General features: G+C 43.7%; 1 long non-coding RNA gene across 1 annotated transcript in view; it reads left to right on the top strand.

Moving 5' to 3' along the window:
- The window catches only part of LOC131384423 (uncharacterized), a 44,586-nt gene extending 20,843 nt beyond the window's left edge, over positions 1 to 23,743 (top strand). The window contains exon 4 of the long non-coding RNA XR_009215261.1: positions 23,628 to 23,743. This is a non-coding gene — a long non-coding RNA (uncharacterized LOC131384423). The remainder of the gene's footprint in view (positions 1 to 23,627) is intronic.
- Positions 23,744 to 25,226: the final 1,483 nt, after the last annotated feature.

Genomic DNA, 25,226 nt, shown 5'->3' with positions numbered 1-25,226 from the left:
CTGTCTAGACATTGACACAAGCTGGACCATCCATTTTCCTGGCATTTGCATATAAAATTAAAGTCTTGATTACTGTTAATAAATGAAATTGTAGACTACCTGTTTTAAACTCAGCATGAATCAGTGATTTGAGTTATCCTTACACTCAGACACTCTTGATTCTTAGTCTTCTGTCTCCTTCCTTCCCTGGCTGCATTTGGAGGGGTGTCTGTGTGTTTGGGGAGGTGGGCTGGCTTGTGTGACTGTGTGGAATTAGGTCTTTGGAGGCCGTTGCATTCGCTGTTCACCCATCCTTTGTCTTTGGGTGGCCCTGTCATTGTTAGCACCCAAGCCTGAAGTCTGTGACTAAGAAACCTGTGGTCTGTTGTTTTGGCTCAAGTGAAGCTCTGTTGGAGTCATCAACCAGTTCTTATGGCTGAAGGGTCTCCTCTCTCTTCAGGTGGCTGTGGATACCAAGTCTCTGCCACACCCCCATCCAGTCCCAAGCCCAGTAGTCCACCATGGTGGTTGGCCTCAGCCCTCTGTGCTATGCAGGCCCACTGAAATCCCACTACAGGGGTTACAGGAAGTGTGAGGCACCAACTAAGGCATCTGCCTCTCCTACCCTGCTGTTGTGTTCTCTTATCTAGGCTGGGATGCACCTTATTGGCATGGGGCTCTGAGCACAGATCTTAAAAAATCATGAGTGGGGAATCTGGGGACATAGTTTCTCCCTCTGCCCTCTGACTTGCCCTAATTTGTCTAATTCGTTTTGCTTCTCTGGGTCAAACCTGGGAAAGAGGAAGATTGGGACATATATTGCAGCTCTATCACTTTCTGCCTCTGCCCTTCTTATTTCCCATACACTCCAGGATGGAAAAAAGGCAAGTTTTCCTCTCCTAAGCCAGAATATCTGGGGTAGGGCCTAGGGATCTGTATATTGTCAAGTTATCCAGTTGATTCTGATGCAGCTAATGTTTGAGAACAATTGACTGAGATCATCTCCTCCGTCTTCCTTACTCATTCATTGTTAGGCTTTAATAAAAAATTGATTTTTTTCCTTATAAAGAGAAATGAATAGTTAGCCCTTAATGTATTAAAAGGGCAGGAAAAAACTATCTTGCATAATTTTTATATGTTGAGGGCCAGAGATCAAATTTTGAGCTAATTCTGCAGCATATCCTAACTTCTCTACATCTTTTTTTATCCCCCCAAATAAGTGACTATCCTGGGCTAGTAAGTGAGTAATAATCTTAAAAAAGGAAAAAGAAAATCAACTTCATTTTTTTCCTAGCCACTTAGCTCATACATATGCAGCAAACCATATGCAGTATCCATTATGACTGACTTCAAATCATTCCTAGAAGGTACTTAGTAACACCTCGGCCAGGTACCACTGAGGTGAATATTTCTCTCCACAGCAGCATCCTTTGTTTATAGCCTCTGTTTTGTACCCTACCCTGTTCAGAGTCACATTGTTAGAATTATCTCCTCTTCGTCTGCCCATGGGCTTTTATTACTAACTACGAAGAATTTTGAAGTGTTCTATCTGTAGTGCCTCATGGTTCACATCATCAATGGCATGAGAAGACGTTTCTCCCTCTTGTACATCATCTCTGCAAGACATCAGTGGCTACGACTAATCTCCCAATGCCATCTCTTCTGGGGCTCTCTTTCCACTTCATTGACATGAAGGGAGGGGGCTTACTGCACCTAAGATTTCGTGGATAGAGTACAGACTTCAGAAACTCTAAGCAGAAAAAGAATCCTTGTCACTTATTCCTGATGGACTACTTTGTATTTTTTTCTAACACAGTTTCACCATCACAGCAATCCCCTGATTCTTAACTCTCTCCAGTGACCAAGTATTGGCATCTCTAATCTATGAATTAGTTGATTCAAATAATATTGATGTCGACCAGTGCTGTCAAACTTGAGTGTACATCATTGTCAGCTGGAGCACTTGTTAAATCAGAGGTACCTGTACCCCCTCATCTGATACAGTGTCTGCAGAAGGCAGAATAATGGTCCCTAAAGATATCCACATCCTAATCTCTGTGACCTGTGGATATGTTGTTACCTTACATAGCAAGGGGGAATTAAGTTTGCAGGTGGGATTAAGGTTGCTAATGAACTGACTTTAAAATACAGAGATTATCCTGGAGTATCCAGGTTGGCCTGATATAATCCCAAGGATAATTAAAAGTAGAAGAGGGAGGGAAAAGAGGAGATTAGAGTAATGTAATGTGAGAAAAACTCAACCAACTATTGATGGCTTTGAAGACGGAGTGACTTGGCCAAGAGCCAAAGATGAAGGGCAGCCTCTAGAAGCTCCAAAGGGCAAGGAAAAGTGAATTCTCCCCTAGAGCCTCCAAAAGGAATGCAGCCAAGCTAACACCTTGATTTTAATCCAGTGAGATACATTTCAGACTTTAGCCTGCCAATACTGTAGTATAATAAAACTGTGATTTTAAAAATCCGTGAGGTTTTTAGTTCTTTGTTACAGCAGCAATAGAATACTAATATATGAAGGCTGGAGTGGGACCTGAGACTGGGCATTTTTCATTAGATGCCAATACTGCTGCTGGTTGGAGATTGTACTCTGAGAACCACGGATGTAGACCCTACTTGTACCTCTTACCCTCTGAAGCCTTTTCTAGTTGTGGCAGATAGACTTACGGTCACTCCCATTATCTCCTCCTCCTAGTGTCCCCTTGTATAATCTCAGTGTGGATGGGACTTGTGTCTTGCTTCTAACCAATAGAATATGGCAAAAGTGATGGGAAGTTGCTTCTAAGATGATGTTATGCAAGACTTTGTCTTGCTGGAAGATTCATTCCTTTCCTCTGTTGCTGTCTTTGATGGAGCAAGTTGCCAGGTGATGAGGCGGTATGGAGAAGGCCACATGGCAAGGAGCTGTGGGCAGCCTCAGGAACTGAGGGTGGCTTCTAGTTGCTGACAAACAATAAGAAGCTGGGGTCCCCAGTCTTATAGCTGCAAGGAGTTTTCATTTGCCAGCACCTGAATAAGCTTGGAAGTGAATTTATTTCCAGTCCAGCCTCCAGATGAGAATGTAGGTCAGCTGATACCTCAATCACTGCCTTGTGAGACCCTAAACAGAGGATCCAGTTAAGCTGTGCCAAGACTCCTAACCCATGTAACTGTGAGAGAGTACATATTTGTCATTTTACGCTGCTAAGCTTTTTGTCACTTATTAGGCAGCACAGAGACTGACACAACGGGATATTCTAGACATTGGAATAGACAGAGGTAACCCTTGGCCAGAGGAGAGTCCATGGATCCCATGTGGATTATACCCCTTTTTCAGTTTGGATCGAAAGCTAGAATGTATGAAGCATGTTCTTTGTGCCAGGCATCGAAACTCTACTGAGAGTTCTATATTGTCTTCTTGAATCCTTGACATAGCTATAAATTCATTGCACACATGAAGTAATGGAAGTGCCAGAGGTTAGACAGCATTCTGATATCCCAGAGTTAGTAAGTAGCAGGGCCGCAATTGAAATTTACACCCTGATCACTGGTGCAGGGATACCACCCTGAAGCGAAGGCCATGCGCTTGGGTATTCCCGGGGTTCCCCAGTGACAGCAGTGTCCCAGTGATGATGGCGGCTTTCCCCATGCAGGAGCTACCTATGTCTTGGGTCTGGGAAACAGGAATTAACAGCCACACCCAGAATTCCATGTTTATTCAGCCCACAATCTTTCCTTTGTCCCCAGGGTATCTGTAATTGACCCTGCTGTTTCCTAAAGTCTGTGTCTGGGAAAGGGGCTGAAGTGGAGACACTACCTTCAGAAGTTTATAGCACAGAGAAAGAAATAGGACTTGCCAACTTTAACAATAAAAAACCACTTGTAAAAAACATTTAAAATCTGGAAAACAGAGTGTTTGACTAAACCATCTGTCTACATAACATATTTCCCTTAATTTTGCTTGTAATGGATGATTTCTGTACATTCACAAGTACAGGGATGAGCACACCCATTTTAAGCAGACCCACGCAGTTGCAACGGCATTCATAACTGTCTCATTTATGAATCTCAGCACACTCATTGAGTTTAATGAAGTAGAAAAATTAGGAGTTCGGAAGGTCGTTGAGCCCTCTGACTGTATGCAAATACAATTAATGCACATCTCAATAATGGGTGTCCAGGAAGTGTTCTCACCTAATATCCGATTCAAGACAACCAACATGACTAAACCAGAGCTTTGTCTAAAGAGACATCTGAAATATATCAAGGAAATAAATGAACTGTCAAAAACTTCATTTATTCTACTGAGATTATGAAATGCAGCTGGAGAATGAATCTGAAAGATGGCTGCAGGAACTCAGAGGGGAGTTGCGGTAAATACCCACCGCAGAAGGTCTCTGGGGCAGCTGAGGAAGAAAGCCAATGGTGAACGGAATGAGGGAGAGCCAGCACCACTGTGGAGCTCAAAGGGGCAAGTGACGGAAGCAGTGAATTAGGGCAAGTTATGGCCAGGACTGATTTAGTAGTACAACCAATGTAGTTGTGGTAAGTTCCTCTATTCAGTTTTTATTAAGGAAATAGGCCCTACTCTGCTTAGCTCTTTAAAAGTTATCCACTCTCCCCTCCCCTTTTCCTCCAAGTTTATTAGTTTGTGGGTAGTGTGTCTGGGGAAGGCAGGGATGGGAGAAAGTTCTAGGTTAATGGTTTTCTTTTTCAAACACTGGAACTTTAGATTGCAATTGCTCAGGGATAAAATCAAATCACAGGCTGACTAGGTAAGGTGGTTCATTCTATTGGAAAATGGAATAAGCCACATGTGACAAGTGAAACTCATGAAGATTGTGCTCTATGGTGAAAAATATGGGGGTAAAACAGTAATGGCTTTATGTCACTTACACATTTGCAGTCTTATGTCAACAACCCTTCCATCACCCTCCAAGAAGATGAGAGCTGCCCTCTCAAGAATGCTTAAGAGTTATTTCCTTGTCCCTTCTTCCAGTGCCTGGAATCATGGAGCACACGCTAGGTGAGCAGGTAACACCTGCTGCTTGCCTGTGTGAAGCTGTCATTGTCTTCCTGAATCCCTTAAGCATCCCTGTAAAGACATAGTATTGTCATTTGCAGGCAAAGAAACAGAAACTCAGAGGGTCTAAGCAGCTTACTCAGGGTCCCTCAAATAGCAATGGTAGTGCTGTGGCTTAAATAGCATTACTATTATGAAAGAATAATACAAATACTAGAAGGGCCGACCTGATTTAAATTCAAATGTCTTTACAAAAGGAAGATGGTCCTGATGTTTCATTAATTCTAAAGATGAATATATGTGGGATGCCTACGGAGGAAAATAATGAGAGTAATGGAAAGTAACTTCCAGAAAATATAAGACAAATAGCATATATGTAAATATGCATATAGGGAGAAACATGGAGAGAGACGAAATATTTCAGAATGAGACGATATTGTCCAAACATTGACTAAAAATAGGGCAAGGGGTAGGGAGAGAGGGCGTGAAAGAGATGACACGGGAAAGAGACTTGGGTGGGGAATTGGAGGAACTGGGTGGACCGTGGCTCAGCCTCTTTGGTTTTCTTCCTTTGCAACTTTGCCTTCAGTGATTTAGCTGGGGCCCTCAACACAGACGTTTCACACAACTGTTTCTGAGGTAGCTCTGGTTAAACTAGAAGCAGGAAGTGCCAGAAATCTTGCAAGGAAGCAGATCCTCTTGACATTTCCTCTCCTGAAGGTCCGAGGGGTTCAGACGAGCTTCTAAACCCAAGGAAGCTTCCATGAACTCTGTGAGGTTCCCCTAGATCCAGCAAGAGCCCAACGGGCTGACAGCCGCTCTCACCAGCAGCAAGGATTTATGTGCCACATTTCAAAGGACATGCATTTTAAGGATTTCTCGCTGTGTGAGAAACCATTGGGGCAAAATGGAGTAGAAGAAAAGTACACCTGATTGTAATTAATGCTGACAGTAATCTCCAGCTTTCATTCTGAAAACAGCCAGATGGGAAAGTTGGAACTGTTAATAATAGAAAACGTTGCCATCCGCAGTTCCTGGAGTCATAACTCTTTAAAGACTGTTTGGATTCCAGATCTCTACAGACCAGCCCAAGCCAGATGCTGCTCAGACTCTGTGCTGCCATGGGCCATGGTGGGCCCTGTTAAAGGGGAAAGAATCAGAGAGGAAAGCTCCACTCTCAGCCCCCCGGCTCTGATGAGAAGTCTACCTGCGGGAGGCCTGGGGCTGGGAGAAGAAGAAGAAAGCAAGGATATGTCAGGGAAATGTGGGGTCAGACTGTGCTTTGAAACATCTTAACCAATGGCCTTGTTGCACAGGTCTTAGCAAGGAGGAGCCCAAGAACTGAGTGAGATCTCAACTCCAATGAGGTTTAAGAAGGTACCTTGGAGAGGGATGTCATTCTCAACGGATATGCCATTCTCCACAGGCCTGGTCAAACATGGCCCAGCAGAGTGAAGGGTGTTGGGAAGTAGGAGACTGGGAGGCTGCACTTGTATTTTAGGATGGGAAGGAACACCAGGAGAGAGCTTCTTAGAAGTCACCTCTCCCAGAAGCAGCAGCCCTGAGGTCATCTCTCTTTCTCTGTGAGGATTTGCAACCTTGCAGAGCTAGCTGAGATATGTACCCTGCCTGCTGGGCACCCAGTGAGCCTGACAGCTGCGAGGGGAACTAAGAGAGCCACAGGGGATGGATGGGACCCTTGGGGTCTCAGTGGAAGGAGTTAAAGGCTAAGACTTTCATAGCTAGAGACTCCATAGGTCAGAGACAAGAGAACAACGGCACTATCTGTGAGAGCCAGGTAAAGTCTTTGGTAAACCCAGGCATGAGGCGCCCAGCTTCAGCCCCTTTTTTGTCCTTTTCTAGAGTGCCATGGGGTTCAGCATCTCCAAAGTTCTCCACTGACTCTCATGGACACTTAGGGAGGGGCCAATCAGTACTTTTGAAAATTCTGATGGATCCAAACAGGTCAGACTGGCTCCAAGGAGGGAAGAAAAAGGCTGGCAGCTCTGACTTCTTAAGGCTTAGATAGAAGCACTTAGTGAGCAGCACACAGAGACAGTGGCACAAGGTGGAGGTTAGGCACCAGAGCAGATGAATGAGAGCCATAGATGGGTCCTCTCTGCTTTCTTTGAGAAGCGGCACTCAGGCATGTGTGCATGCGTGTGTGAGCCCCCAGCTGGTGCAAGCTCTCTCTGCCAGCAAGACTGTCAGAGTGGGAAGGTGTAAAAGGGAGGCCCCTTGCCACAGGCTATGTGTGCAGAGAACCCTGATAAAAGGGAAACCCAATGCAGAGCAAAAACATATGGATACGCTGTAAGAATAGGGATGGAAGCTCTGAGAGGCCAGCGATTTCTGGCTTGATGCTGGGCAAGGCGTCAACATCCTCGCTGGGCTGGTGGGAGCACCTGCAAAAGCGGAAGGACTACAGAAAGCACTGCACCAACAACAGGAACGAGGAAAATCCCCATGAATACTGCTGACAACTACCAAGCTGAAAGATGGAATTCCGTTTCTGCCAGGTAACTCGATTTTTTCAAAAGCAAAACATACCTTTAATTTATTCCCAGAAATACATCCTCATAATTTTCACCTGCAGTTGAGTGACTAGGAGAGAAAACATGGGGAGTGAAAATCTGGGCTGTGAGGTGAGCAGCTGAGTGGGAGATGCTTAGAACGGGGATCAAAGGACCTTATGAGTTAAAAAGACCTTGATGATGTTCTTAATCATTTTCACATGCAAAGAACCCTTCCCCTCCCCAAACAAAATCTCATGAGGAACCATAACTGGAGAATGGGAGAGCAGATCTGATTGAAATGGGGGCCAGATGCCCAAGACCTCTCGCCCCAATGGGGTTCTTTCTGAGCCATGGAGTGGTCACAGGGGGTCCCCCTGAAGCACCGGAGCCAGGGAGGAGCATTCTGGAAACGGTGGACTTTATCAACCCTCTCATTTTGAAAATCAGGGGAGTGAAGCAGGATTGCCAAGGAGAAAGGAAGAAAGCCGAGTTAGAGGCTGCCTTCCATCTTGAGTTGGTGAGAGCTCCTCAGGCCCTCCCAGACCATCCTTTCAGTGCCTCAGCCCCCACTAGAGAAAGACAGACATCTGTTCCCTCTGCATGGGTGCTCAGACCTAGGGAAGAACTGGCACTAACTTGCCTCACGGGTTTGTAGATTCTCCTATTAAAGTCAATTTCCACATATTAAAAATCTGGCTTAACTCTCTCATCCCCAAGTCGGCCTCACAGAAGGTACGCCTGAGTGAGCACTCAGGGAGCATGTTGTGAAACCCTGTCGGGGCCATCTGGCTGCCTGTGTCTTCGGATGCAGCCTTCTGAGCAAGTGCCCTATAACCCAGGTAATTACAGAGCCCGAGTCCATTCAGGAGAATTAGATGAAGCAACAAGCTATTATTTCCCTTGTTTGCAGAAATAATAATATGTAGGACCTCCGTAGCACCTTTCATCAGGAGACTTCAAGGTACTTCCCAGACATTGTTTGACTGTAAGTTCTTTTACTACAGATTTGCAATTAAAAAAAAAGAAGAAAAGAGAAGTCACTTGTCAATGAACCAGGGTTAGCCCTGAGGGAGGAGTGGGGATTGCCTCTGGGACAAGGGTCTTAGCTCCATCTCCCTCCGAGACAAAGTGAGACTCCACTTGGGCAACAAGGATGGAGGCTGTGACTGTGTGGACACAGATGGAGGGCGAAGAATGCAAACAGCAGTTTTTCCTACAATCTGGGAATTGTTAGAAAGATTTCGTATTTCCACAATGTCTCCTTAGGTCAGTGCCAACAGGCTCCGGGCACACAGAAAGGGGGCTGAGGGAAATAGGAGAAGCCCCGGGGGTGTTTAAATAAGTTCACTGAGTTCAGCAAAGGCATCTAAGGAGATGGGATGACTAAGACCAATAAAGCCACGGTTTCATAAAGGAGCCCATGGGGACGAACTAGGAAACTGCAGGCCAGTTCATTTGACATGAATTGTGGGCCGCTTTGCACTTCTTTTAAGAGTCAAAGAGGAGAACATTTGGAAAGATCCAGATTGGGGTGACTGGGTGGCTTCAGGAAGGAAGGGGCATTGTATTTCACTAACTTAGGGAATTCTTTATAGATCTGGCTGGTCTGTCTGACAGAAGGGAGCTAGCCCACCTCCCTGAGGCAGGCAAGCAGGGCCCATGGTACAAATGTGCTGAGCAAGTTGTGATGAGAAATGAACACAAGTATAATGAACAGGAAGGATTTTAAAGATTTCTCTACCATGCACACTCTGTTAACCTTTGCCATCAATCAACTCAGAGAGCAGAGATACATAGCCCTTTGTCCACAGCTGCAATTCCCAGAATGGGTTCCTCAGAATTCCGATCATGTGTGATGGCCCTTGAAAATTGTTCCACGCTGAAATAAATTTTGGAAATGCTTCAGAGTTTTTCATTCTTCTCCTGAAGATGAGCAGTGCATACTCACTTATGAACCGCCCTGAGAAGACCTGTAGGAAAGAAATATTTTAAACTCTCTTTCTCTGTGTGTTCCCAAAACGTATTTGGCCATGGAACACATTCCCTTTTGCAAGCACTTGTTAATATTTCACAGAATGACTATTCCTCAGGACACTGTTGGGAAGCACTGATATGAGAAGATGATGTCATAGCTTATCTAGCTATGATGGTTTAAGAAGGTACCGTGGAGACGGATGTCATTCTCTACAGATGTGTCATTCTCCACAGACCTGGTCAAATGTGGCCTAGTAGAGGGCAGGGTGCTGGGAAATAGGAGACTGGGAGGCTGCACTCATATTTTAGAATAGAAAGGAAGACCAGAAGAGAGCTTCTTAGAAGTCACCTCTCCCAGAAGCAGCAGCCATGAGGTCATCCCTCTTTCTCTGTGAGGATTTGCAACTTTGCAGAGCTAGCTAAGGCATCTACCCTGCCTGCTGGGCACCCAGTGGGCCTGCCAGCTGTGAGGGGAGCTAAGAGAGCCACAGGGGCTCTGCATTAGGTATGCTAGAACCAAGTGGCAGCACTGGGGAGGTAGAGGGCATGGGAGCTAAGAGGAGCCCTGCTCAGTAGTGTAGGGGAGTGGGCCATGGAGTGCAATCCATTTACAGAGGATGGCTGCAGCCAGGACAGCTGAACAATAAAACAATGCTCAGAGAGGAGTAAACTCAGGCATGGGTAGGGCAAGGGCTAGCACAGGGGACCCCATAGGCAGCAGGGGAAGCAGCAGCCAGTTGCTAGGAAGTGCTGGGCAGAATCGTCACTGTCTGAAGGATTAAAAGACCGATCAGCTATTGATTGTTTACTATGTGCTTGGAAACCCTCTTACACACTTTATATACATGAATGTCACTTAAGTCTTGTAAGAAGATTTGCTATAGACAATAGTGATGTATCTTAGAGAAGTCAAGTAATTTGACTGAGGCTGCACAGCTAGGTAACTGTTGGAGCCTGAAATTGAACCCAACCATCTTTAGAGCTTTCCCTTTTCACCCCTATGCCAGGAGTTGGCAAACTATGGTCCATGGGCCAAATCTGGAGCACTTCGTGTTTTTGTAGCTAGTGTTTTATCGGAATATAGCTATGCTCACTAGTTTACCTATTGTCTATAGCTGCTTTGGCACTGCAACAGCAGAGTTGAGTCATTATGAGAGGGACTGTGTGGTCCACAGAGCCTAAGATATCTACTACCTGACCCTTTACAGAAAAAGTGTGCTGATCCCTGCTTTATGTGAATCTACCTCTAGTCTAAGGAGCACATGAAGTAAGGCTAGCTTCTAGGAGAAGAGAAACAGTTGATCAGGGCCTTAATGAAGTAGCCTACGGTTTAGGGGAAATTACCTATTCCTGAGAAAAGGTAACTGGGCAGGTCACACCCAAGGGGGAGGTGGATGCCCATCCCATGCATTGGGCCACCACAGCAGGCAGGAGGAAGGTAGTCTGTGACTTGGAGTAGCATACTTTTAGGCATTAAATAACTTTTTATTGAGTGTAATATGCCTGCCATCATAGTCCCCACAGCCAGGAGATTCCAGGTAAACGTCAGGAGAATTTAATTCTGCACCACACCAGGAAGTAGGTGGAGGCCACAGGTAGTTTTTTGATCCTCTTGGAACTGCTGAAGACAGAAGCTGTCCTGAGCCTGTCACTGTTTTCCTGACTGTACCCAATGTGGCCTGAGGTTGGCTCCATGCAGCAGCTCTGGCCCCAGGGAGCTGGAAAGACAAGGCTGGGGGAACGCAGTGGGGCTTTGGCTCTGGGCTTCAGGTGAAACTCTGAGCCCTGATGCTTGTGTTCACGGGTGAGTTGGGGCTCATGGCCCTGGGGGAATGGACTAATGATGCCAGGCTCATTAGCACAGCAGGTGAGGAGCTGGGGATTAGCACCAAGCGGTAATGAACCTTTTAGGAAACCAAGTCAAATCTCAGTTTTGAGGCTACTTTGTCCTGTGTGCTCAAGCCCTAGAGACCAGACTTAGTGGTGGTGGCCTGGGCAAAGGCTGGGAAAATAAAGGAAACCTCTGCTGAGATAGGTTTGGATCAGTCTTCCCTCCCTTTTTTGCCCTGTCCCTTCAAATCTCGCTAACCTCCAAGTCAGGTTAACCTCCAGGATAAACCCTTGGGCCTCAGCTGCATAGACCTAGAGTGGGACACAGGAATCTGCATTTTTGACATGTAATGTAGGTAATTCTTTTTTTTGAGATAGGCTCTTACTCTGTTTCCCAGGCTAGAGTGTGGTGGCACAATCATAGCTCACTATGGCCGCGAACTCCTGGAATCAAACAACCCTTCGGCCTCACCCTCCCAAAGTGTTGAGATTAGAGGTGTGAGCCTGTTTAATTTAGGTAACTGACCATGCCTGGTCAATTTAGGTAATTCTTATACAGTTGGGCCACAGTTTGATATTTTCTGAGGCCTGAACTCTTTAACATGGGCTGGCTGCAGCCCCCTGGTTCTGGTCCCCTCCTCCTATGGGGGCTTACCCTTTCCCTCATCTCCCTGAGCCCTGCTCTGAGACCACCTTAATAAGGAGGATGCTTTGGCCTCTGACATGTTGTGACATCTTCGAGTCTGGTTGCCTGGATTATGGGACTCTGAATGTCTTCCTGTGCCATCCTCTGTTACCCCAAGTGGAAATTCCTGGCTTCAGACGTTGTTTTTGTGAAACCCTATTTCCAAGTTGCTCCAGTCCCCACATGTCCTGTGAAAGGTGGTGGATTTGGGCACGTGGTTTAGGGCCTATAGTTCCCTGAACCTCCTCTTGTATCTCCTCCCCACCACCCAATGGTGATTCTAGCTGTTTCTAACTTCTAATCTAAGGAATACACCCATCTATCAACTCCCAGCGGAGGAGGCAGGCACTACCCCATCCAGCTTTCTGACCATTTGTCCCTACATTCTCTTGCAGAGAGACATGGGGCGAGTCCTAGTGAGCTGGCAGGATCTCTCCCACAATGGCAGCTGGACAGCCATGCAGGCTTGACATGAGGGTGGCCACCATCATTCCTCTTCTGACAATGGGCAGGGACTCTGACCAGTGGGCAGCACGTGTTTTACAACTGGGAAGTCTCTCCTTCTGTGGGGCAATTGTGGGACCTCTGGTGGCCCTGGAGCATGGCAGACCCCACTGGCCGAGGTATGCCAAGAGCATCACTTTCAGGGAAAACTGATTCCCCATGGGCTTCCAGTCTGGGTTCATCGGGAAAACGATGGTGCTGCAGGCCCACTGCGAGGAAGGCTGGGAGGGCCCTGCAGGTCGGCACCTTTCTGTTCACAGAAAGTCTTAGAGTACTTCCAGGCTGTCCCAGTCGTTACAAGAAGACTTTCTCCAAAATGCAAGTAAGAATCCCTTCACGGAGACCTGTAGCAGCTGAGTTGTTGGCCTTTCTTTCTTGAGTCATCAGCTGAAAAGGTCAGACTCATAATCATGGTCGTTTGAGAGGTTAAAAAAGTAGGAGATTAGTAATTTAGGATGTATAGTACTTATTCTATTGCAACATTCACAGTTTTTTTTTAATATATGACTTTTATTTGGAATGAATTCAAATCATATGATAATAATAGTCACATTCAGGATGTCTATCATCTCCCTCCTTACAGTGGCCCGGCAATTTCCAAATGCACAGTTTTTCCTTGTGACTGGCCTGAGAATTGCCCTTTGGATGCTGCAGTAGGCTAGTAAAAAGACAAAGTGGAATATTTGGAATATTTTATTCTTCCAATTATTTCAATTTCTACTAACAGCTAAGATCTGATCAAAACAGTGTGAGGCTTGGCGCAGCTGGCAGTCCCATGTGGATTCCCTGGGTCTCAAGCTGCCATCTGTCCTTTTTATGCCTCCGGGATGAATCTTCAGGTGCAGGTGGACTCAGTGCTCTGAGTCCTCTCCTTCTATCGCAAGCCGTATTCTGAGGCGGATATTTGTTTGGTGAAGCCTCCCAGCACCCTCTGTGCTGGGCTTCCTTTCTCGGGGACTTGAAATTTCTCTCTTGCCTGAGGACTTTGAGAAAGATTGTGGCTTGGGGAAGGATTGTGAGCTTTGATTTCAGGCCAGCCTGGGTTCACACTGTGGCTTGGACACACCCTGGTGTACAGAGATTGAATCAATTACTTAGCTTCAAAAGGCTCAGTTTCTTCATTTCAAAAACTGGAATTTTTGGTATGAATTGAAAAGAAAGTAATGTATGTAAAGTGCCTTTCCAGGACCATTGAAGGTGCTGAATAAATAGTGCCTAAATAAATAAAGTGCCTTTCCAGGACCATTGAAGGTGCTGAATAAATAGCATAAATAGCATAATAGAATAAATAGCATAATAATAGCATTGAAGGTGCTGAATAAATAGCACTCAGGACACTAACATTGTGACTATCCACTGAAGCTTTGTCTTGGCCTTCATGCTGCCTCTGGTCTTCTCTGGTCCAGGTTTGTGCTGCTGCATTCAATTAACAATTTTTTTATTAAATGCCTTTTATCTAAACGCATCTCTAGGCTAGATACAGAGAATATAGAGATTTCAAGGAAACTATGGCAATATTACTGGCCTCAGGGAGTATGTAGATCATCGACTTCTAGCCCAGGGCTTCCTGTCTTTGCAGCCTCAATAGTTCCCCTTTCCCAAGTCCAGGCTGCTCCCACTCCAGAGCCACTAGGACCTTGGGAAACGAACACCTCTCTCTATCACCTGCATGTTTTGCTTAAGGATGTATCTACTAGCTGTTCTCTGCCTTGTCTATATCTGATCTCTCTATGTTCAAGACATGTGGGCGAGGATGATAATAATAACTAGCACTAATGAGCCCTTGTCACGGGCCAGGTACTATTGTTTGTAATGCTTATAATGATATTACAAGCATTTTGCATGTATAATGTCATGTTTTTCTTATAGTTACCCTTTGAGATAGGTACCATCTATAAAATAAGGAACCAGAAGTGTAGACATGTTGCCTAGCCTATGGACCTGCAGTTAATCTGCCAGGAGAGCCAGGATTTGAAAGCAAGCAGTCAGAGGCCAGAGCCGGTGTCCTCAGCTCTGCTCCATAGCCTTGCATTCCCACTTGGCACTCCTTCTCAGACAAAGACTCTCTTGTAGCAGCCCCCTCTGCTTTGTCCTCAGCAGCCTTGGTTTGTTAGCTCAGCTGTTGCTTTGGTTAACTCTTCCTTGTTGAGAAATGCCCATGGTGAGAGATGTTTGCTTTCCTCGGGCACTGACCCTTGCCTACTTTGATGGTCATGGAGAGAGGCAGGGTCATAGAATCAGTGGCCCGTTTTTGCTTATGATTATTTTTGTATTCCACTGTTATATAGGTTGTCACCACTGTAAAGAAAAATCAAGGGGGCACAACTTCCTTTCAACATGGGGTCAGACTGACCTTCCTTTTGCCAGTTCCATATAAAGATGAACTTCCCATGTCAGATGGCAGTTAGGTAGGGGCATGTTATATACCTTCTCAAGTTCTCATTTCAGTAATTATGGAAATGGAATGAGAGATAAAAGCCAGTACGGTACTGAAAGCTAGGAATACAGTCTAATGATTTGCTGGATGCCAAGAGGAATTTCTACCAACTAAAGCTTGGATGGTGCTTGAGATAGGCAAGCTGGATCAAGCAGAAAGACGTTAGGAAATTTCCACCCCATCTTAGTGAGTTATGTATTCTAGAATCTGGAGCCTTCACCAATTAAATGGTGAAGCAACTGCTTTCTGTCTTGGCTAAGGTCATTTTACCCCACCAAACCCTTTCACAGGCACTTCTTTTTTTTTTTTTTTATTTTGATATCTGTCTAGGGAGTACAGTCTGGGTAATGCAATAGGCCGGAAATAGTCAGAATGCAGGTATGGGATACTGACAATGATAAACGGAGGGGACAGGAAAATAGTGAAAAGAGCATGCTGTGGAAATTGCAGCATAAGCCTGCATCTGAAAAAGAAAGAAATAGACTATCAAATCATCTATGAATACATTGTGTTTCTCACTATAAGGTGATCAGATGGGGGAAGCAGACCTGTTATCAATTCAAAGTGACCGTAATATACAACTGATTTTTAAAGACTACACATTTAGATGGGGCTCTGCGAAGGAGGCAGCCTTCCAGCCCCAGGATCTTAGAGGAAGATTCTGGCAGTGTTCATATGGTCATTGCTGGGAATCATGCGACTCCTTGCATTGTAAATATTGGCAAGCTTCAGATATGAAGAACCTTGTGATCATTCAAGCATGACTAAACCGGAAAAAAAAGTCACCTATAGAGCCAATGGAAAAGTAAAAGAAATGCATCATTAATATTGAGATATAGAAAGAAGATGAACTTCTGAATAAAGATCTACTTGTACTGTAGGAGAAGCTCATCAATAAACCACCTGTATATTCATTCTGAAAAATGCTCAAAGACATGTGGCAACTGACCAATAAACAAGTTAATGTTAAACATCCAAAACTAAGGAAATATCATTTTACGGAAGCCAGATAATATTAAGTCTAAATAATTGTGGTTGTAAATGTGATTAGAACATTGAATGGAAATGCTTTAAAAATGGAGGGAACATATAAATAGTGTGGCTGACCATGTTGTAAAGATCATTATAAATATTAGAAGCCCCTATTCCAGGGAAACTAGCAAGGAGGAAAAAAGGAAAGAGTAAAATAATGCTCATTTTTTCCACTTACTTATTAGGGGCAAAGGGTCATCCTGCTGCATTCCTGAGAGAAAATGTACACTGGAGGATTCTAAAGTTTATGTTAACTATCAGTATAACCAGAATATATATCTTCAAAATTATCAGGTTGCAGAAAGGTTAGAAAACAGTTCCTACATAACAAAAGACTGAAAAACATAAAGGGAGCAGTTGTGAAGTATAAAACACATAGAGCATAAAGCAAGATAACAGGAGAAGTACTACACATCATTAGTTAGTACAATAAATGTAAGTGGATTACATTCAAACATGGGCACACGTTGACATGCATCATTATAGGATCCTATGGGATGTTTTATTATTCATCATTATGGGATGCATAATAAAAAATAAAATAAAAATTGATAAAATTTTAAATAAAAATAAAAGTAAGAGGATAATTTGTGAATCAGAAAACTTTTCGGGGACATGCTTGGAAAATGTTCAAGCTTTAAACGTAACTGTTCCATTACTACAACATAATGAGTGTTTCCTTTTCTCACTCAATCAGTACTGCCTTAAAAAAATCAAGATTGACCACGATTTTCTTTGATATGCACTATATTCTGTATCCCACAGATGAAGCATATGAAATTCCTTGAAAGTAAGATTTCCAGTCTTCTTCATGTCTCATCAACTGAAACTCAACTTTTATTGCCCATGACCAAGAGTAAAGTGGGTTCTAATAGTTGAATTTATCATTTTATAAATTCTCTTTTGGGTAATGATCTGGTGAATTGTGCAAGATCAAACCTTGGTTTTGTGACTAAAACTAAGCCCACATTAGAGCAATCATATGGTTACTTGCACCTATGATGTGATCATGCTAGACAAAAAGTTCTATGGAAGTCGAAATGTCAGTCATCATTAATATTATTGTGATGTGAAGCGAATTGCACAGTTAGTATTTCATATATAATAGATTCTACCCTTATGTCTGTCTTAAGATCATCCCTTTAGGCCGGACAGATTCTTACATCATCTGAATCTCAGAGTGGTTATTGTATGTATGTGTGAGAGTATTTATTGCCATTGTTTATTTGAAATCAATTATTTGAATGTAATCTGTCTTATTATTTTAAAAATAAATATTAGTGGTCTAAAGTGTATCTCTATGTGCAAACATTTAACCCAATATAGCCACAAACCCAATGTTAAAATGATATAGTTCTGACGTGTTTGAGAAGTTCTCTGAGTATTTCCTAGGCTTTTTTTTTTATGATTTGAGTATTAGATTTAGGATCTGTACTGGTGTCCTCAGTAGCAGCTAGCACGTACTGGCATTCGCCACATGTTAGATAATTACAGGTTGGAATTTATATTGAATTTGATTTCAACATATAAACCATTAGGGACACAGAAGGGATGTGGATGCAGCAAAAGACATTTATTCACCAATGATGTATTGAGTACCTACTAGGTGCTAGGTACAACCATTAATTATTTTATACTTTAGCTATAAAGAGCTATAAAGTTATAAAGAAAAGAATGTGTACAGGTAGAAAGCAGAAAGTGCCCTCAAAGAAGTTCAGATAAATAACTATGAGAATTCAGAATAAGTTCAAGCCTAGAAGACTTTTAGGCCCCCAACCTAAATCGTTTTGGGCCCCTAATGCACATGCTCAGGGATCAGATGGGCTAAGCTGACAATTTGGAAGTCTTCAGTGCATGCCACTGTGTAGGACTGGGGAGTCAAGCATTTTGTTTACAACTGGCTTTCCGTTTCGTTATTTTCTTTGTTCAGTTCAAAAGTCTCACCAGCATTTGGTGAGCATCTACTGAATGCCAGGCAGAGAAGGATGAAATAGGGCATATGGAGAATAGAATGAGACACAGAGCTAACTTTAAGGAGCACAATTTACAATGCGGAACATGCACCCACTAACAGATAATTTGAATATATTTGGTATATATAAGATACTGAGAAGAGAGGAGGAATAATTAGATAAGGCTGGTTGTTTACGGATGGCCCCTGAGGGCAACACACTTTAAATTACTTGCTAACTGGTCAAAACAGGATAGCTTGTGAAGAAATGTGGGATGGGTGTTCTGGGCAAAAAGAACAGCAAAGGCAAGGAGCCCCAACTTCACAATGGGCATCGGTATTTGCCTACAATCCCCCAGGGCACTGCCCAGTCTGGGTGGGCCTGTAAGGAAATATAGTGGGCTTGCAATCATGATCCATGCAGTCATGAGGAAGTGAATCTATCTATGAGAAGAGTGGCCAAGAAAGCAAAGGAAAGCCTTATTATCATCTCACATTTGCAGGACAGGTGGAGCCAAGGAAGATTCTCAGAGGCAGTCAGATGCAGGCTGTGGGCATCTTTTGTAGAGAGCAAAGTCCAACTTGGAGATGAGGGGGCCTGCAAAAAATGTTGAAGGAAACAGAACTGGGGAAACAGAGTTTAGAAGATTGAGAGTTCAGATTATTGGAGCACAAACTAGCAAGAGATGAAGCTAAGAAAGAATTTGGCCATTAGCTTGTCCTTTATTGTGTCGATTATGGTAAATGTCATCATTTATTAATAGGATCTAATCAAATCTGGCTTTAGAAAGACCTCTTCTAGTGCAGTGTGGAGAATGAATTAGAGAGGTGAAGGAATGGCTAGGAGACAAGTGGGGGTCCGCTGAGCTAGACAGGATCTGAGGGCAAGAGCTACAGGCTCAGGCTGGGCTCAGGGTGTGCACATGTGTTTGCGTTCTCGTAACACCAAGCAAATACATGGGGTAGCCTACCTAGCTCTCTTGCTACCTGGGCCAGAATGTGTCCTACCATGAGGTAAGCCCCTGTTACATGACAAATTAAGCATCCCCAAACTGGGAAAGTCTATAAAGTTTAGTTCTATCCTCTACATGCACATTTCCAACATAATAGTTCCAACAAGTGGTTGACCAGTTGCTACTTGAAAACATCTCTCTCTCCAGGCCAGGTGCAGTGGCTTGTGCCTGTAATTCCAGCACTTGGAAGTCCAAGGTGAGAGGATTGCTTGAACCCAGGAGTTTGAGACCATCCTGGGCAACATAGTGAGACCCCATCTGAAAAAAAAAAAAAAAAGAAAGAAAGAAAGAAAAAAAGAAACGTATCTATCAGCCTTGACTCCTGGGATTTTCCTTCTTAACTCATCTTCCCCAGATGGATCAGAAGGGGACAAATCTCTTTGTTCTACCCTGGGCTTTCACACAGGCTCTCTCCTGTCCCTCTAGCCTCTAGGTCTGGATAATCAACCACCTCTTCAGAGAAGCTGCACCTGACTCCCTTTACTAAGCATGTTCCCATCCCCCTTTATCCTCTATTCCCATGCCATGTTCCTTCAATCATGTCACTTGCCATAGTTAAAAAACATGATTTTTATGCACTTACCTTCTTCCTACTCAAACTGGGAGCTATGCAAGGACAGGTCATAGGTCTGTTTTATGTATTAGTGAGTAAATAGCCAACATTTTTCACAGAACCTCTTTGTTTAGAAGTTCTTAAATATGAACTTAAATGTTCTTTCCTTGAGGGTCTAGAACTGCTTGTTTATATCATTCGAAAACAGCTCTTGAGCCCTGCAAATGAGTCTTTACTTCCTGGCCACCGAGGAAAGCCTGTGGGACAGTGTAAACTCTCTGTGGTCCTCGTACCTTGAGATGGGTAAGCAGTGACTGGAAGTGACATTGGACTCTGGGAACAGGTCTTGCTAATTTAGATCAAATTTTCACCCCTTAGTAATGGAAGTCTTTATTCTTTAAAGGATGCTAAACTTCATAAGAAGATTCTAGTCTATTACTTCCAAATTCTCCTTCTGAGGATGCATCCAAAGTAGAATTGCTAGAATAATGAGGATGAATACTCTAATGTTTAATTACAGCTCAATAAAACTATAAATAAGGTTGTCAGTCATTTATAATTACCTCTTGAGAGGCAGGAGTGAACCAACTATGCTTGCTTCGTAGGTGAATTAACCCCTTCTGGCTCCTTATTGCGATACAGCTGTAATTTTCCAAGTGCAATGCTGGCAGCAAAACAGTTCAATTATAATCCAAATGTGGCAATTTACTTACTGGTAGGATTCGTGTTCTTAGCTCATATTTAAGAGGAGTCAAACATCAAACGGAAGCTCTCTGTGCTAACCACCGGGTGGCCAACATCATTGGAGCAGAGTTGAAACTGTTTAGGGTTCGACATCTCTTATAAGTGAGGGCCCATCTTTTAGGACAAAACAGCCCAGCCGGGAATGGCCTCACACTATTTGCCTGCTAATGGTCTGGAACCTGCAGTTAAGAGGCCCACGGTGCAGATGTGGTCGTTGTGCTTCTTCAGTCTAAACCTATCGGGCCTTGGAGAGCACGGTGAAGCGCTATGAGAATATGGCTCAGTGCATCTGCGGTCAGGACCAGGCCTGTGTCTCTCTGGAGGCCGGCACACATGTGTCCTGGGAGAGCAGTGCTGTGGATTCTGCAGGGTGGGATGAAGCCTGGGGGCACAGGCCATTTGGTAAAAGATGAGACACATCAGAAAAATGCCTTCAAATACAGCAAGATTTTGGGCTGGGGACCCATAGGTCATTAATCTAGCATTTCTTGTCAGCATACGTGGCACAGCCTCTAATTGGGGAAAAAGTGTGCTCAACACATGGTGCATGGCCACCTGGAAAAGAGACAGTTGTCATGGAGCCTGGAGCCCATCAGGGCAGAACACTCAGCTTCCCTGAAAAGTGACCTTTAACATTGCTGGGGAAACCATTGTATAGTTATCTCCCATTTTCTTTTAATTCTTCTTAAGTGGGCAGGAAAGCCAGATCACAAGTGCAGTGATAGAAAGCAAGACTATCACAGTGGCTAAGGTGTTGCAGGGAGGTAGATGGGGGTGACTTTTGGCCAGGTGTGGAATCCCCTCGCTCTAGGAGGTTAATCAGGTCCCTCTTTTGCAGCAGGGGCTGCTATTCACTTCTTTCCAAAAGGCCAGACTTTTAAGTCTGAGGAATATGAGTTGAAGAAGCAGGCTCTGGGGGTGGGAGGTCACAGTCTTGGTTAGTGACCCTGAGGCTACTGTCTCACGATGTGGCCATGTCTGTCCTGACCACACCATGAGCCCCTCTGTGTCCTCTCCAATGTCGTGACTTCCCCCAGCATCTTGTTATCCTGAGTGCCTTGTGCTTTCTTATTCCTTTTTCTTTCTTTCTTTCTTTTTAAGACTGCATAGGGAAGTTTGAAGGGGAAAAGGACTTAGAAATCACACTTGGAATACCATGCAGAAATTTGAGGAAGTGCTAGTCTCTCCTTTCTTCAAGACAGCCCTCCTTTCAGGGCGCCTCACCTCATAACACCCTTGTCCTGGCTAAGGATCTATTTTAGCTCCATATTTACACAGCAAGTGTAACTCGGCAAGAACCGTGCTTGCCCTCCGCTGCATGCCGTCCAGTGGCATTTTGGAGGGCTGGGGAGGACGTGAAGCCTGTGCTCCTCCTTGTGCAGCAGCAACTCTGGCAGAGCCACATACCCAGGCACTGACAAGGGACTCATTCTCCTCTCCCTTGAGGGAAATGAGTTCAAATGAGACTGAAGCATGATGGATGGGAGGAGTCCAAACCCACAACATGTTTGTTCTTCGGACTTTTTCAGACTTTCCTTTCTCTGGAGAATGAAAACAAGGCAGGAACAATCCCCTCTCTCAGCGATGGACATTGGCTTTGATCACATTCCCTCAGATGGTAGCCTCCTAGGAAAAAAATACATGGCGAAATGAGGAACATGAAATGCAAATGCTATTATTTTTTTGGCTATTTCATTCTCATTGGACAAAGCACAAAAGTCAGAGCAAATTCTTCTTGAAAGTAAATCTAGGGAAGTGAGCCTCTTCCTGGGAGTTTCCAAGTGCCAATAGGAGGCAGAGACTGCTAATTGCCCTCCACCTCTTCCTCAATGACAGAATTCCACCTGTATTCTGAAGTCCACATACCCAGGTAAAAAACTATAGCTCCCAGATGCACTTGCAGCTAGGTATGACCACATGACTATGTCCTGGCCAATGAGATGGAAGCTGTGAGGTTAATTTTAGATGTCAACTTGACTGGATTAAGGGAAACCTAGATAGCTGATACAGCATTACAGAATAAGTCCCCTTTATTCATGGGGGATACCTTCCAAGACCCTCCAGTGGATGCTTGAAACCATGCATAGTATTAAACTCTGTATATACTATATTTTTTCCTATATATACATGTTTATGATAAGATTTAATTTATAAGTTAGTTACAGTAAGGTAATAGCAATAACTAATAACAAAATAGAACAGCCATAAGAATGTACCCTAATAAAAGTTATGTGAATGTGATTCCCTTGCTCTCAAAAAACTTATAGTACTGTTCACATCCTTCTTGTGATGATGTGAGATTATAAAATGCCTATGTGATGAGATAGAGTGAAATGAGTGACATAAACATTGTGATATAAGTGGATAATTCCAGAAATAAAATATTTATGCATCTTAAATCGTGTGATGTTCTGAGTAGTGTGAGGAAATCTCACGCAGCCTTGCTCTGTCTTCCCCGGACGGCCATTAGCCACTTAGTAGCCTTCTCAGTTATCAGATCAACTGTTGTAGTATTGCAGGGCTTGTGTTCAAGTGATCCTTATTTTGCTTAACAGTGACCCCAAAGCGGTAAGAGCAGTCGTATAATATTTTCAGACTGTAGTTGATTGTGGGTAACTGAAACAGAAGAAAGTGAAACTGTGAGTATGGGGGACCTACTATATTTCTGGATATGTCTATGAAGGTGTTTTGGGAAGAGATTGGCATTTGGGTCAGTGGACTGACGGTGGAAGATCCACCCTCCCCCAGTGTAGGTGGGTACCACCTAATCGGCTGAGGGCCCAGATAGAAGAAAAAGACAGAAGGAAGGTGAATTCTCTGTCTTCTGGAATTGGGATACCCATCTTCTCTCATTCTTGGACATCAGCACTTCAGGTTCTTTGGCTTTGAGACTTGCACCAAAGGCCCCTCAGTTTCTCAGGTCTTGTGCCTCAAACTGAGAGTTACCCCATCACCTTCCCTAGCTGCCAGGCCTTTGGACTTGGACTGTGCCATGGTGCTGGCTTCCCTGGTTCTCCAGCTTGCAGATGGCCCACAGTGGAACTTCTCAATCATGTGAGCCAATTCCCATAGTAAATCTCCTTATCTATCTATCTATAGATCGATCAATCTATCAATCTATCGTCTATCTATCATGTATCTATTTATCTATCATCTATTGATCTATCATCTGTCTATCTATCTATCATCTATCTATCTATCTGTCTGTCTGTCTATCTATCTATCTATCTATCTATCTATCTATCTATCTATCCATCTATCATCTCCTATTTGTTCTGTTCCTCTGGAGAACCATGACTAATACGGAAGCTGAGGTGTTAGGTGATACTTCCTAGAAGGCTTCTTTAAGACTCAGCTGGGAAATACCCTTTTTGTCACTTTCTTCCTTCTTTTAGATTGCAAGTGGGAAACAATGGCTGGAGCTGCAGTATCTACCTTGAACCATGAGACGATGTTGTGGCTGGAAGCTACATGTTGGGCTGACAAAGCAGAACACAGAACCCTGGGACCCTAAAGACTGTGGTTTCACCAAATCAGTCCTTCCTTTGGGTGTTTGCCTGAGAACGAAATAAACAAGTGTCTATCTTGTTTTAGTCACAGATTTTTTTTAAATGTGCTGTTTTCTATTTGGTATACCATTTGCCCCTTTAAAAGATCTGGTTGCCTATGTGTGATCAATTAGTAATCTGTTGGGATATTGAGTCCATCTGATCATAACCAACCTAATCATTGTACTCTGGCTAGGGGTGTTCCCAGGGATGTTTTGTTGGCAATGACAAAGAAAAGAGTCCTGTGGCTGCTCCTCGCTGTGATATGTCATTTCTTTGTCCAGCCCTGACCAGGAGGAGGAGCTTCTTACCAAAGTGCTAAGCAGGAATATCAGTTCCCTCTTGGCTTCTCATTTTCTATTAGACCCTTAACTTACTTTCTTCACTTGTCAAAAGCTAGACATTCTTTATCATCTGTGTTTCTCAAAATAAAGCAACAATTATAAATTAAAAAGTCATATCAATATATTTGATAATAGTGATAGAAAATTTCATTAGTAATGAGTATTTTATCCACGATCATGGTGATTCAGCTCAGGGGTTGGCAAATTTCTTCTGTACGTGGCCAGATAGTAGATATTTTAGGCTTTGCCGGCCTTGCAGTCTCTATCACATTTACTCAATTCTGCCATATACAATATATGTAAACAAATTAGTATGTACATGTTTCAATAAAACTTTATTTACAAAGAAAAACAGGTGATAGGACTGGATTTGGTCCACAAATAGTATGCCAACCCCTTACCTAAAGGAAAGATCCTGAAGCAAGGGGTAACTGAATACTCATGACAGGACCAGGATTTGAGCCTCTCATGTGTGGAGCAGGTGACAGCCACACACTTGAAACCCATGTGTTAAATAGATCAGAACAGTGGGGCTTGCAACACCTTCCTGCTGCCGCTCGTGGACGACTGTTTCTTTTTGGCAAACTGGCATGGGAAACTGCACGCATGGAATACATGCTTTCTCTGGAATACGGCACCTGATGTCCTGGTTTGTCTGAGACTGAAGAAGTTCTCCGGCTTTGAGAATTTCAGTGCAAAGACCTGGAAAGTCCTGGGAAAACCAGGATGTGGGGATCACCCTACTCTGGAATAAAAGACTAATCTTTCTTTAGGGGCCTCTACCTTGGTCTTAAACCATCACTGGAAGCTCAATCGGGGGGTGAGGGAGGGTGATAGTCAGAAATAATTTCAGCTAAATAAATATGCTTATGGTACCATTTAAAAGGAAATCTCAATACACCTAGTGAAAAAGACACCAGCCTAAAAGTCAGGATGCTTATTTCCTTCTCTACCTCAACTTCTAACCTACTTTGGGACCTTAGACAATTTGCCTTTTCACCCTGGTGCACACTCCCCTCATAGACAAAATGAAGAAGGTAAATTGGTCATTTCTAAGAGTCCTTTTAATTCTCAAATTCTAGAACCAGATGGTCTTTATTAT

Source organism: Hylobates moloch, unplaced genomic scaffold (assembly GCF_009828535.3).
Source record: "Hylobates moloch isolate HMO894 unplaced genomic scaffold, HMol_V3 SCAFFOLD_1, whole genome shotgun sequence".
NCBI lineage: Eukaryota > Metazoa > Chordata > Mammalia > Primates > Hylobatidae > Hylobates > Hylobates moloch.
This window is presented reverse-complemented; position numbering and strand designations above follow the sequence as displayed.